This window comes from Lepidochelys kempii, chromosome 1, assembly GCF_965140265.1.
Source record: "Lepidochelys kempii isolate rLepKem1 chromosome 1, rLepKem1.hap2, whole genome shotgun sequence".
NCBI lineage: Eukaryota > Metazoa > Chordata > Testudines > Cheloniidae > Lepidochelys > Lepidochelys kempii.
Genome location: NC_133256.1, coordinates 224,250,916 through 224,264,164, shown reverse-complemented (window position 1 = coordinate 224,264,164; position 13,249 = coordinate 224,250,916). Strand labels below are relative to the sequence as shown.

The following is a 13,249-nucleotide window of genomic DNA, read 5'->3' as shown; positions in this document are numbered from 1 at the left end:
ACAGCATAATTCTTTCAGTGTTTGTGTGTTATGTTTTAGCCTTATCAAATGTCCATACTAAGTCCTATAAATGAATCCTTAGGTCAAATATTTTGCTGGCATAACTCAGTTGACTTCTGTGGATTTACACCAGCAGATAATCTGGGCCCCCAGTGTCACTGGTGGTATTGGTTTGATAGGAAGCAAAGCAAGGATTTTATTTTGCCACATAACCATTTTGAAAGGGGTATATCCGAAGAGATGGGACTATTATACAATTGAAGGTTAAAGAGAGACTGATCCTAAAATCACAAGACCCATAACATATCTGCATCATCCACAGTATTGTGGAATTTGCCTTGTCTTTCTTCCACCACTACCATTCCGTACTTTCTATCCCCATTAAGAGGATTCCTCAAATATAATTTAGTTGAATAAAAGGCTCACATAGCTTCTCAAGTTGTCCTGTTAATTTTTTTTTTTAAGTAGATGAAACGAAATTGCCGGTAACCTTCTTTCGATTCTTATACCTCAGCTTACATGTCATCTGGAAAATCAGTGTATTCAGTAAACAGTCTCACATCTTGTTTAAGTGGGTGAGGTGATATCTTTCATTGGACCAACTTCTGTTGGTGAGAGAGACAAGCTTTTGAACTACGCTGAGTTCTTCTTCAGTCTGGAAAAGGTGCTAATATTCTGGGACCATCACAGCTACTAAAACACTGCATACGCACATCTTGTTTTTTATATAGGCATGGCAGGATGCTGGACTTGTCCTATCCACCACTAGTAATGAGGCCTGCAAAATGTTTGATGCTACACTGTCATAAATATAAAGGGAAGGGTAAACCCCTTTGAAATCCCTCCTGGCCAGGGGAAAGCTCCTCTCACCTGTAAAGGGTTAAGAAGCTAAAGGTAACCTCGCTGGCACCTGACCAAAATGACCAATGAGGAGACAAGATACTTTCAAAAGCTGGGAGGAGGGAGAGAAACAAAGGGTCTGTGTCTGTCTGTATGCTGCTCTTGCCAGGGACAGAACAGGAATGGAGTCTTAGAACTTTTAGTAAGTAATCTAGCTAGGTATGTGTTAGATTATGATTTCTTTAAATGGCTGAGAAAAGAATTGTGCTGACTAGAATAACTATTTCTGTCTGTGTATCTTTTTTGTAACTTAAGGTTTTGCCTAGAGGGGTTCTCTATGTTTTTGAATCTAATTACCCTGTAAGATATCTACCATCCTGATTTTACAGGGGGGATTTCTTTATTTCTATTTACTTCTATTTTTTATTAAAAGTCTTCTTGTAGAAAACTGAATGCTTTTTCATTGTTCTCAGATCCAAGGGTTTGGGTCTGTGGTCACCTATGCAAATTGGTGAGGCTTTTTATCCAACATTTCCCAGGAAAGGGGGGGTGCAAGTGTTGGGACGATTGTTCATTGTTCTTAAGATCCAAGGGTCTGGGTCTGTAGTCACCTAGGCAAATTGGTGAGGCTTTTTACCAAACCTTGTCCAGGAAGTGGGGTGCAGGGTTTTGGAAAGTATTTTGGGGGGAAAGACGCGTCCAAACAGCTCTTCCCCAGTAACCAGTATTAGTTTGGTGGTGGTAGCGGCCAGTCCAAGGACAACGGGGGGAATATTTTGTACCTTGGGGAAGTTTTAACCTAAGCTGGTAAAGATGAGCTTAGGAGGTTTTTTCATGCAGGTCCCCACATCTGTACCCTAGAGTTCAGAGTGGGGGAGGAACCTTGACATACACTGACTCAGGTATGGAAGAGTTTTGATAAAACATGCATTGAAGGGACTGACAAGCATAAAAAGAGTGTTTGTGGCAGTTGATTTTTGAATTGTTTACCCTTTTTATTAATTAAGTGGAGAGTGTCACGTTAAAAAAAATATTTTTAAGAAACAGATTCCCTCATTTATTGATGATATGTTAGATAATTACATCTGAAAAAAATTAGTCTCACTGTTCCCATTTATCTTGTTACTTTTGAATTCACTCAATTGAGACAATGAAAAGAAACCTAATTTCTAGTCAACTTCACTCTTTATTCACATGGACCAATGATAAGAGTCTAGGAGGCATTGAAGGATGTCTCTCCAAGTTACTAGCAGCAGATCCAATTTTTAGTATGTATACCTTATTAATGGTTATCACTGAGGCTGAACGTACAGTATAGTAATTTTATATGCTTAGCTTATTTCATATTACTCCTGGTGGAATTCTGTGCCAAAAATGCAAAATTCTGCATATTTTATTTGTCAAAATAATGCAATATAATCACACCAGTTTCTCTTATTTTGGTAATTTATTTAAACTGCCATACAGAAAAAAAATCACAATAACTGTTCAGCATTTCCTAAACACATGAAAGTTAAGTTACAAATACTTGGTAACCAATACCCTGCATTCCAGTTATAATCCTGGATTTTCATTTAAATTACATTACTTTTATTTTGGTGTTTGGTGTTCTGTAAGTAGAATGTCAGTTTAAAATGAAAATCATACAGTTTTGCTAATCATTGTCGTGCATTATTTTTAAATGGATAAGTAAAATAGATCCTAATTTGTAGTCTAACCCCATTGTGCCTCTCTGGCACAGGAGAAACAGTGAGAAAGCACATAGCTCTTCCTAACTGAAGATTCCATTACAGTCATTTACAATAAGGCTCCTTTACACCACTCCAGCCAAGTGAAGGAGCCTTAATTGACTAAGAATGGGAACAATTAACTAACAATGGGAACATTGGCCCCCTGCCTGCTTAGTTGTTAAATTTCTGCTCTGCCTCAGGGACAAAGCCTACTTCACACAGCCCTAGGCCTCCAATCCGGGGATGCAGCAACAGCAAGCGAGAGGGACAGATTGAGTCTCTCTCACTTGTTCCCACACAAGCATGTGCCCAAATCAGACCCATCCCCTTAACGTCTCTCCACAGCAGATGTACCCCTGGGCTGCTGCGGAAGGGGCATGTGTTCCCCACAGATTTCTTTGCTCCCCAATTTTTCTGCAGGGGAACCAAGAAATCTTTGGAAGATATGAATTTTGCGCCCCCAGAAGGGCGCAGAATTCCCCCAGGAGTATCACATGCATAAGCATAAGGGCTGGGTCCTGAAAATATACTGATTAATTTTATTTATGTTCTACAAGATAGCCCTTTTTCTTCCCTTTAGGACATTCTCTTTTAAAAGGCAGACATGAGAAATGGGTTGAAAAAATGTACTTCCAATGAACTATGAAATGTAATTACTAAAATGAAAAGTAACTTGGTAGTATATGCTTGGATTTGGATCTCAGTCTTATTGAGGATGGCGATGTGCTTAGGGACTGGAGGAGACAATGCGTGCTATCCTCCTGCTGACTGATGAGTATGATAGGATTAATGAAAGAAAGTGACCACTTGTCAGGGAAAAAATGAATGGTGGGGAAAGTGGTGAACCTCAAATTGATGTAAGAAAGTGAATGAAGTATGGATTGATATAGATAACTTATATTGAAGAATAGTGTTTGCATGCTAATTCCTAATTGTCCCTGATCATGTGTTTACCTTTATTATTTTAAATACACGTAGTATGATGTGATGCAGTGATAGCAATAAACTATATAGATTGAATAAAAAGCTTTATTTATAAACATGTATTAGAAAAGTACAACATTCGCCCACTGCCAGGCAGGCCAGCTGCCAGTACCACACCAAAACTCCAGTAACAACAGAACCTTACAGAAAAAATAAAAATAAAAAAGTGCATGAACAAGTGCAAAAAGTGAAACCATGTACAAGACTGAAACCCCCTACCATTGCAAGTCTGCTACCCCCACCACGACCTCCGCCCATCCTCCTTTACCTTCCTTCCCTGTTTGCCGTGTCCTTTGTGCTGGGGGTGGGAAGCGCTGTGTGGGAAAATATCGAGAGCTGCATGGGGCAAGTTTGCATGGGCCACCCAGCCATGGAGTTTTTCAACCTCTTTTTGGACTGCATCACAGGGCCATGCATTGGACTCATGCCATGGTGCACATAATGCAGCAGAACTCGATACTCTTGCAGCCATTAGTGATATAGCTGTTCAGACAGTTCTTTCTGCTGAGCTCTGTCCTCCTCCCTTAGCTGCTGTTCCTGTTCCAGGAATTGTGAAACAAGTGCATGGTCTCATTCTGAAACCCTGTCCTCAAGATATGCAAGAAGCCTGAGCCTTTCCTCTTGGCGCTCAGCATACTTTTCCTCTAGCCTAAGTCCCTCTGTCTTTGATACTGGACCTACTTGTTGTCCCTGTTTAGAACTTCAACCATAAGTTCATCACAGAAATGCTTCCACTTGGAATGGTCCACTTGGAATGGCCCAGGCTTCTGCTGCACTGTGGGCAAGCTGTGGAGGTACTGCAATCACTAGAGGTCGAGGGGCCTGGAACAGGACAAGACACAGATGGTTATTGTCTCACAAAGCTCAGTGCAGGCTTCTGTCCCTTCTGTGGCTGCTGCAGGATCCACAGTGGGCTGTTCCTCAGAGATGCATCAAACAGGTCATCCGAGTATGGCCCCAGGATGTGCTGCTGGTGCTCCTCCTGAAAGCCTCCTCTGGGAACAGTTTCAGCCACAGAGTCACTTTGCTGGCCTCACTCAGCGCTTGCTGCTGGCTCCCATCAGTTGCCATGCTAGATGCTGGGGTCAGCAGGGTGCCATTCCAGATGATCACATCATCATGCACCACCGCTGGCTCTGCTCAGCACAGTGCCCAGAACCCGGTCAAACTCCTCATAAAAAAGGCATGTTGCCCAAGGTGTGATCCCTGGTTTTCCTGTACTCAGTCTTGAGCCACTTAATCTGCTCCCTGCACTGTTCACTGGTTTGGTAAATTTGCAACACTGCCAGCTTCTTCGCTATTTGCTGGTATGTATGGTCATTATTTGTACTCTTACTAAAGACACTGTTTTGCTGGCCCAAGGATTTACTAAAATCTGTCTGCGCTCCTGTGACCATGAAGCAGCGTGCTTTGCAAAAGGCTTCTCCTGGTCAGCAAATACAGAAGGTTCTCTGATGGTGTGTTTGCAGCTCGGTGTTCAGAAGACAGTGGCTAGGTTAAAGGCTGATACCCAGCTGCTACACTAAACTTAGAGGGGTTACTTCCATTTCCCTGCAGTCGATTGGAGATTCTTGGGATAGAAAGGACAAAGGAAGCTGGCCAAGAGGATTGTGGGATACTTTTGGTGGACTCACAGGACCCAAGTCAAGAGGCTACATTTATATTACAAAGCAATAGAGTTGAACCCTGGGTCTTGGCTTGACTTGGATTTGAACCCTTCACCCCTGCAGGCTCCTAGGATCCTAAGTGCAAACCCGAGTCTGTGAGATTTGTGTGTAGATGGACTCAACCTGAGTCTGTGCTTACTTTGCAGTGTAGATGCACCTTAAGTTGCCTGGGCTTTCCATTGGGATCCTAACCAGTCTCTAGCACTACTGCCATCTACTGCCTCTGGCTCTCATTTAAACTTATCTCAGTAGTTTAGCCTAGTGCTTCTGCACCTGTTAAATTACTTACAATTCTTAGAGTCTAATGTTTATCCATGCTGCTTTCTTCAGCAATGGGACACGTGATTGCTAATGGCTTGGTTCTGATTGGCACTGGAACTTCAGAGTGGTTAGACAAAGAGCTGGACAGTGCGATGAAAAAGATGATGCCATTCTCAGAATCGCAACCACTGACTGAGAGGAAGAAGCTCATGTTTCTGCACTAGACACATTTGCCAGTGGGTAAGCGGTTGGTTTTTAGGGAAGAAGAGGTGGAGAGGGTTTTATCATTCAAAATGTGTATAGTGTGATTGCACGTTGCCATTTCTGTTTTCATTTTTATTGTTGTCTTGGCATCTTTCAGTCCTCTTGTGTGACCGTATGCATCACTGTGCTAATTAACAAGTAGTATCATAATAAAAATTATTGTTATGATGCCAGCATACTAAACTTAATTAGTTTTAAGCATTCTGTATTTTAAAACCTACCATTATTCCAGTAATGGACTAAACTATTTTTAAAACTAAAACCACTCAAGAGGCTAAATCTTTGGTTATGCTGAAAATTGAGCATAGCATCCCATGGAGCTGGGGCTGCAGCAGTCTTTTCCTGTTCTTCTTTTTATAGCCCCCCTGCACCACAAGCCCTGTTTCCTCTAAAAAGGAGAGATGATACATAGTTGGAAGCACTCCAAGAAAATTAGGACTTTGGGCATTTGAGCATTTACAGAAATATATTGAGTTTGCATATCCTGTCAAAAATATTGCATGCTATTAGTTTTGATTATTTGCTTCCTGTCAATAAGAAAATATTTTTATGCTAATATTTGATAACAAAGGTTAGAAATGAAATCACTAAAGCTCTGACCCTGCAAGTTCAGTTTGCGTGGCGGGACCTCTGCACCTGTGAGGAACTAAATAAACTTCTGTGAGACTCTCTGCAGGTGTAAGGATCTTTCCATGTGGCTCAACATGCAAGATCAGGGCCAAAAGGTGATTCATTTTCCCTTCTGTTACAGTGCAGTACGAGTAACAAAGAACACCATATACGTGACTGTGTAGAAAGTATGCTGTGAAGACAGTATAACAATCGTGTATATTATAAATTAAGAAAAATTCCTGCAAGCTAGGAAATTGTCACTTCTTGTTCGGTTTTTCACTTACACTTGCTGGAGTAGTATAAGTTTAGAAATATTAGACTGAGACAGTTAAGTCTTGCTGACTCTGTCAATGATTAATATGTTTTCTTCTCTCTAGGTGTCTTCCCATAGCTCGTAATGTGTGGGATCAAATTCTACGGACCATCCAAATGACATGCTAGCGCTCAAATTTGCCCATGCCACTTACTTTTACATGGGATGTCAAACACAGATGCGAGACTCTGTTGCCTGTGTTTATCCTTACTGGACACCTGATATTCCTCTGAGTAGGTATGCAAGAGTTGATCTTCAGATGTCTGTGGATCGTCACCTCTGGTTTGCATAAGTTCAGAAGCTTCTGGTCTGCAATGTGTGATGGTGTTGCAAACCTTCCCTGCTTATTCCTGTAATCGCTGCCTGAGGACAGAAAAGGGAGTGCCAACTAACCACCCTTGGCTTTAAAAATATGTATATAAGAATTAACTTATTTTTTTTTGCATTCCTATTGACCCACTGGTCAGCTGTTTTTAACTTAGATTTTGTCTGAATGAGTCATTGATGATGATTAATTTATAGCACTCAAAAATGTCACAGATGACATATGAAGACATGGGGTGACATCCTGGCCCTAATAAAGTCAATGGCAAAACTCCCATTGACTTCAGTTGGGCCAGTTTTGTATCCATTGTCTTTACTCAAAAGAACTTACAGCTAAGCTGCAAGACTTTACAAGAAGGAAGCAGAACTGGGAGAGGAAAATGCAGCCGTGGGACACAGTTTTAATTTGGACTGCCAACGTGTTGTTCTGAAATAAGAACTGGAATTTTCCTAAAAAGAGTTGTGCAACAAGGAAGTCTAGTTAAGTCTGCTTGCTGCCTAACTTAATAACTAAGTGTGCATGCTGACCCAGCTGTCTCAGGAAGAGGGCTGCTCTGCTGCACCCATCTAAAACTTTTAGTGCTTCATGAAATGCTGCAGGATGACCCAGTTTGGTCTTCTGGAATTAATGCAAGGTAATCTAAATATGTTGACATATCAGTTACTTATGAAACATGCGTCAGAACATGTTTTGGGTTTTTTTAAACAAAAAATTCAAATCTTGAAAGGCAAAAAAGGGCAACTAACATTAAACTCATGAAAGGATTTTAACTTTGAATTACAAAAGAAATGTAGAGCTGAGTGCAGAGATAAATTTATAAGTGGATATACAGGTTGACACACTGAGGTAGATGTACAAGCCATCCATATGCAACCAGCTCCTGCCCTGACACTATAAGCTGTATGAATACAACCTTGTGACCAGCATACTGTATCCCTTTCTCCAAAACAAACTTACTTTGTTACCGCGGCAATGCAGAAAGAAAGACAAAGTGCTATGGATATGATTTAATTAGGCCACAACTTTATTCACTTTACATATCTAGGAGTACATTGTTTAGGCCATTGTTAATTGTTTCTGCCTATTTGGGAGGGTAGCTGTCAGCCTTCTCTGTTCCCAGCCTATTGCTGGGACCCTACTAGCTTCCCCTCATATGAGGGTTAAGAGGAGTTGGAAAAAAGGGGGTGTTGTCTCCCTGCTATTCCAGACCTGAGGAGCCCCAAGTACCCCTTACTCAGCTTCCTGAGCTGTGCCTTCCCTTAGGTCCACTTCCAACTCCTGCAATAGTATGTACAGTTATTTGTAATCTACCCGGTATGCATCATGCTATTTTCTCTTTTCCCACTACCAGGCTTTAGCTATAAACCGGTCAGATGCATGGTCTGTCCATACCATAGCACACATAAATGAAATGAAAGCAGACCTGAAGAATGGGTTGACATTTATGATGCAAACTGAAAACAACTGGAAGGTAAATTTCCTTAGCAGTTCCTCTGATGTGACTGACTGTGGGTTTTTTCCTCCTTCAACTAAATACTAGTGATTCCTCCTTATGTAGCTACTTTTAGTCAGATCTGTTTCCTAATGAAATTTGTAGGCTTTCACAAATAATAGGAAGCTACTGCTTCAAGATGGAATCTCCATTCATGTCACTTCGGAAGCAACAGGCAGAAAATGTAACAACAGTTCCGTATTTCAGAAATCCACCCTGGGTATTATTCATCCAAAAATTCCCCTCAGTGTTTATAGCTGAGATTAGTGACATACAATTAAAACAAAACAAAAAAGCCTCAAACTCATTCTCCAAACTTTCTGTTTTAATGATCTAAATAAAGACTTTTAAAACAAGTGGGTGAAATACTGGCCCCATTGAAGTCAATGAAAGTTTTGCCATTGACTACAGTGTATCCAAGATTTCACCCAAAATTCTATTCATTTCTCAGTTTACCATATTTTACTTTGAAATATTGAGGTAAATTCTGTAGGCATCTTTAACTAGCATGTGCTCTTACATAAAAAAATATTTCACAATTCATAAGCACAACAGAGTTGTTAGATATTTTGGATATGTCTATGCTGCAATGTAAGCCCATGGTTAGTGGGGCTTTAGTGAGGTGACCCATGCTACGGAGCCCTGGGCTTGAGCATCTACATTATATTTTAACCCTAGGGCTCTGGCTTCCACACAGTAGTGTGCAGACCTGAGTCAAAGTAACCATATCCAGAGTCCCTAATGATGCCCCTCCCTACCCCCGAAATGTGGCCACCCTAGCCCTAGAGCCATGGTGCACTGTGGGGAAAACTTTACTGCCACCCCCCCCCCCACGCTACCAGGAAGCAGCTCATTTTACAAAAAGCTTCATCAGTTCGCTCTCCGTTGCAAACCCAGGAAGCTCTCTGATAGTGTGCTTGCAGATCAGTGATCCGAAGATAATGGGTTAATGCTCACGTGAGCTGTTGTCGTTTGCAAAGAGGGAGTGGTGGCTTCCATTTTCAATAGAGTGAATTGCAGATTGTTGGGATAGAGAGGACTAAGGAAGTTGTCCCATGAAATTATGGGATACTTCCGGCTTACTCTTGGGACCTGAGTGAAGCGGAGCTGTGTCTACACTGTGAAGCAATAGTGCTCGGACCCTGCGTACTGGCTTAACTCGAGTTTGGATCCTCCAATCCTGCAGGGTCCTGGGGCCCTGGGTCTGAGCACTGGATTAGTGCAATTGCAGTGTAGATGCAAGGGTTGTTAGGCTTCAGCCCTGGCTCAAGCACGGGCTTGACATATCCAAGGGGATGTGGCTAGTGTTGGTAGATAAAACATTTTACATGCCACTTGTGATTTGGATCTTGAGCAATATATATGTGCATACAATGCTTTTATCTGCTGTGGCTAAGGGCCCTTTGCTCTGATACGCAGGCAATAAAGTGAAATAGCTTTCTACTAAGCCTAAAATCAGCAATTTAAGAATAAATTGAGGGACTTGACAAAACTACTTCACGAAAAGATTAGTGAACATAGAATGAATTGCAGGGAGAAACAATCAAAGTAAGATTATAAAAGACCTCAACTTATATTTGCTTTTGGGGTGGGGAGAATGTTAAAAGATTGACTGCAAAGGAAAGGAAAATGGTGCTTGTGCCCTTTTCTGTTCGTGTTCTTATATCATATCCATCTGAGTATGGTCCCATAATGCACTAAACCCATAGTTCTCAACCAGGGGTACGTGTTCTCAACCAGAGGTCTTTCAGGGGATACATCAGCTCATCTAGATGTTTGCCTGGATTTACAACAGGCTACATAAAAAGCACTAACGAAGTCAGTACAAACTAAAATTTCATACAGGCAATGACTTGTTTAAACTGCTCTATATACTATACCGGGGTCGGCAACCTGTGGCATGCATGCATTTTAATGGCATGCTGCTGCCTGCCGGGGCAGCAGCAGCATGCCATTAAAAATCCTGCCCTGCCCTGCCCGGCCTGGCCTGGCCCACTCTTCTCCATCCCCCGCCCCCTCCCGCGGGGGCAGGGGGCAAGGGGCAGGGTGCAGAAGCTTGGTCCTGCCAGCTCCCCTGCCTCTTCCTGCAGTGTGCTGGGTTCCTGCCCCTCCTCCTCCTCTCTGTCCCGTCCCTCCATGCTGGCCAATCAGGTGATGGCCCTTGCGAGGGGTGGGGGAGGAGCTGGGTCAGCATGCTCGCTGCTCCTAGCAGAGGCAGAGAAGAAGTGGGGGCAGGGCCTTGGAGAAGGGGGGTGGAAGCGGGGCATACCCCCTCTAGCCCCCTGCCATGAGCACCCCACGACCCCAGCCCACACCCCCAGCCCTCTGTCCTGACCCCCCCATACACACATACCCAGGCCCCCCACACCCCATGCACCCCCCACATCCTGACTCTTGCACCCCCCACATCTCCACCCCCACATCCCCCTCCCCACCAAACGGGAGCTCCTGCACCCTTCCCACATTCCCACCTGCACACCTCCCACCAAATGGGAGCTGCCCAGGTAAGCACTCCACACCCAAACCTCCTGCCCCAACCCTGAGCCCCCTCCCTCATTCTAGCTCCTGGCCAGACCCTACACCCCAACCCCCAGCCTGCTTCTTCACCCCCAGCCCTGCACTTAGTGCACTCCCACCCTCAGCTCAGTGCAGAGAGAGAGGAAGAGAATGGGCCAGAACCAGGGAGAAGGTAGGTACGCACTGTATGTGGGCAGGGCCAGGACCCCAGACCGGCAGCAGGCTGAGTGGGTCCAGCAGTCAGGATCCCGGTTGGCAGGAGCCGGCAGATGGAACCTCTGAGCGGCAGCGGGCTGAGCCGCTCAGCCCAATGCCGGTCTGAGGTCCCGGCCTCCAGCCCCGCTCAGCCCGCTGCTGGTCTGGGGTTCTGGCTGCCGGACCCTTGCCAGCTGGGGTCCCAGCCACAGGCCCCGCTCAGCCCGCTGCTGGCCTAGATGAACAGAACCCCAGACCAGCAGTGGGCTGAGCGGGCCGGCAGCATAAGATCAACATTTTAATTTAATTTTAAATGAAGTGTCTTAAACATTTTGAAAACCTTGTTTATTTTGCATATGACAATAGTTTAGTTATATAATATATAGACTTTTATAGGGAGAGAGATCTTCTAAAAAACATTAAAATGTATTACTGGCATGTGAAACCTTAAAGAGAATAAATGAAGACTCGGCACACCACTTCTGAAAGGTTGCCAACCCCTGTACTATACCATACACTGAAATGTAAGTACAATATTTATATTCCAATTGATTTTATAATGATATAGTAAATATGAGAAAGTAAGCATTTTTTCAATAATAGCGTGCTGTGACACTTTTAGATTTTTATGCCTGATTTTGTAAGCAAGTAGATTTTAAGTGAAGTGAAACTTGGGGGTATGCAAGACCAATCAGACTTCTGAAAGGGGTACAGTAGTCTGAAAGGTTGAGAACCACTGCACTAAACAACATGACCAGCATCTGTCATGTGGGTTTTTTCCTTCTTTCTTTCTTTCTCCTCCGGCAGAAAATTGTGTGTAGATTGGAACAGCAGGTGGTGAAGTTTGTGGTGGTTCTTACAACCCACAGGAGTTTGCTCCAAGAAAGGTCTGTCTGCTGTAGGAATGAGCTTTATCCTTGCAATTGACAGTTCCTCTATACTCAGAGAGCAGAGTTGTATCAAGAAGGCCTAAAGAGTTTTGGGGTTGTTTTCTGCTTGTTTTTAAAAATTAGAAATCTTCAATATCAAGATTAGTATTATTGATGGAGAGCTTTCTGAGCATTTCCTCAAGGTTCAGGCATATCATATTTCAGAGAGATTTGTTTTTCCCCTTTGCTGATCAACTTTGAGGACTACAGCAACAAAACAAACAAAAACACGGCACCAGAACTAACAAACAAAATTGTAATGAGCTGTAAATAGAAAATTTGGGTGAAATTTTCAAAAGCACCTGAGTGACTTAGGCCTCAAAGTCCTAGGTCACTTTTAAAAACAGAGCTTAGGTGCCTAAGTCACTAAGATGCTTTAGAAAATATTACCCTTTGTCCAAATAAACCAAAGTGGAAATCCAAAATTTAGATCCTGAAAGCCCTCTCTCAGCTGCTGCCTAACCTTGTAGATACCTAAAGTCCCATGGTGCCTAAGTTTCTGCAGTAACGTCCCCATGGAACCTACATTTCTATCGTTGGGCATATTCACGGCCCACTGTGTTCTGATGCCTGGGCATTTAGCTCACACCTAAGTGCCAGGAGGATCCTCAGACTAGGGTTGCCCTACCTATCTCACCTGCAGGGCCCAATTCAGCAGGCTTGCTCAGAGCATGCCTACTGGATTGGGCCTTGCATAAAATGCAGCCTGTGCGGGGAGGTGCTGCCACCCTCTTACAGCCTTTATCCCAGTGGTGAGAGCATTCACCGAGGATCTAGGAGACCTTGGTTGAAATCCGCACTTTCCCTGATATGGAGCAGGAATTTGGACCCAGATCTGCCACCTCCCAGGAATGGGCCCTAACTGCTCGCTATGGGATATTCTGGGGTAGATCTCTCTGTCTCTCCTGTTGAAGCTGTTCCACTTTATATAAATAATTACTCGTTAGAACATAGGTCTTCCACATCCCAGGTGAGTGCCCTAACCACTGCGCTATACAGTCATTCTCACTCTTTCTCTGGCCCAATGACTTTAATTATTTGTAAAAAGTAGAACAGCTTTTTGCAAGAAAGGACATAGGCACCGAATTCCCGGAGAGGGTTCATGCTTGTGATTCCCAAG

The 13,249-nt window shown here is 43.4% G+C and overlaps 1 protein-coding gene across 3 annotated transcripts in view; it reads left to right on the top strand.

The window, feature by feature from the left end:
* LOC140906111 (tetratricopeptide repeat protein 38-like) overlaps window positions 1-13,249 on the top strand; it is a 30,564-nt gene that overhangs the window by 3,686 nt on the left and 13,629 nt on the right. For 2 of the 3 annotated variants that reach the window (XM_073329627.1, XM_073329633.1), the window contains exon 1: window positions 11,503-11,724. The gene's annotated coding sequence lies outside the window, so the exon portion shown is untranslated. Of the gene's footprint in view, window positions 1-5,551; window positions 5,723-6,735; window positions 6,909-8,347; window positions 8,468-11,502; window positions 11,725-12,007; window positions 12,088-13,249 lie in introns of those variants that run through there. The other variant, XM_073329619.1, reaches the window with a different exon arrangement.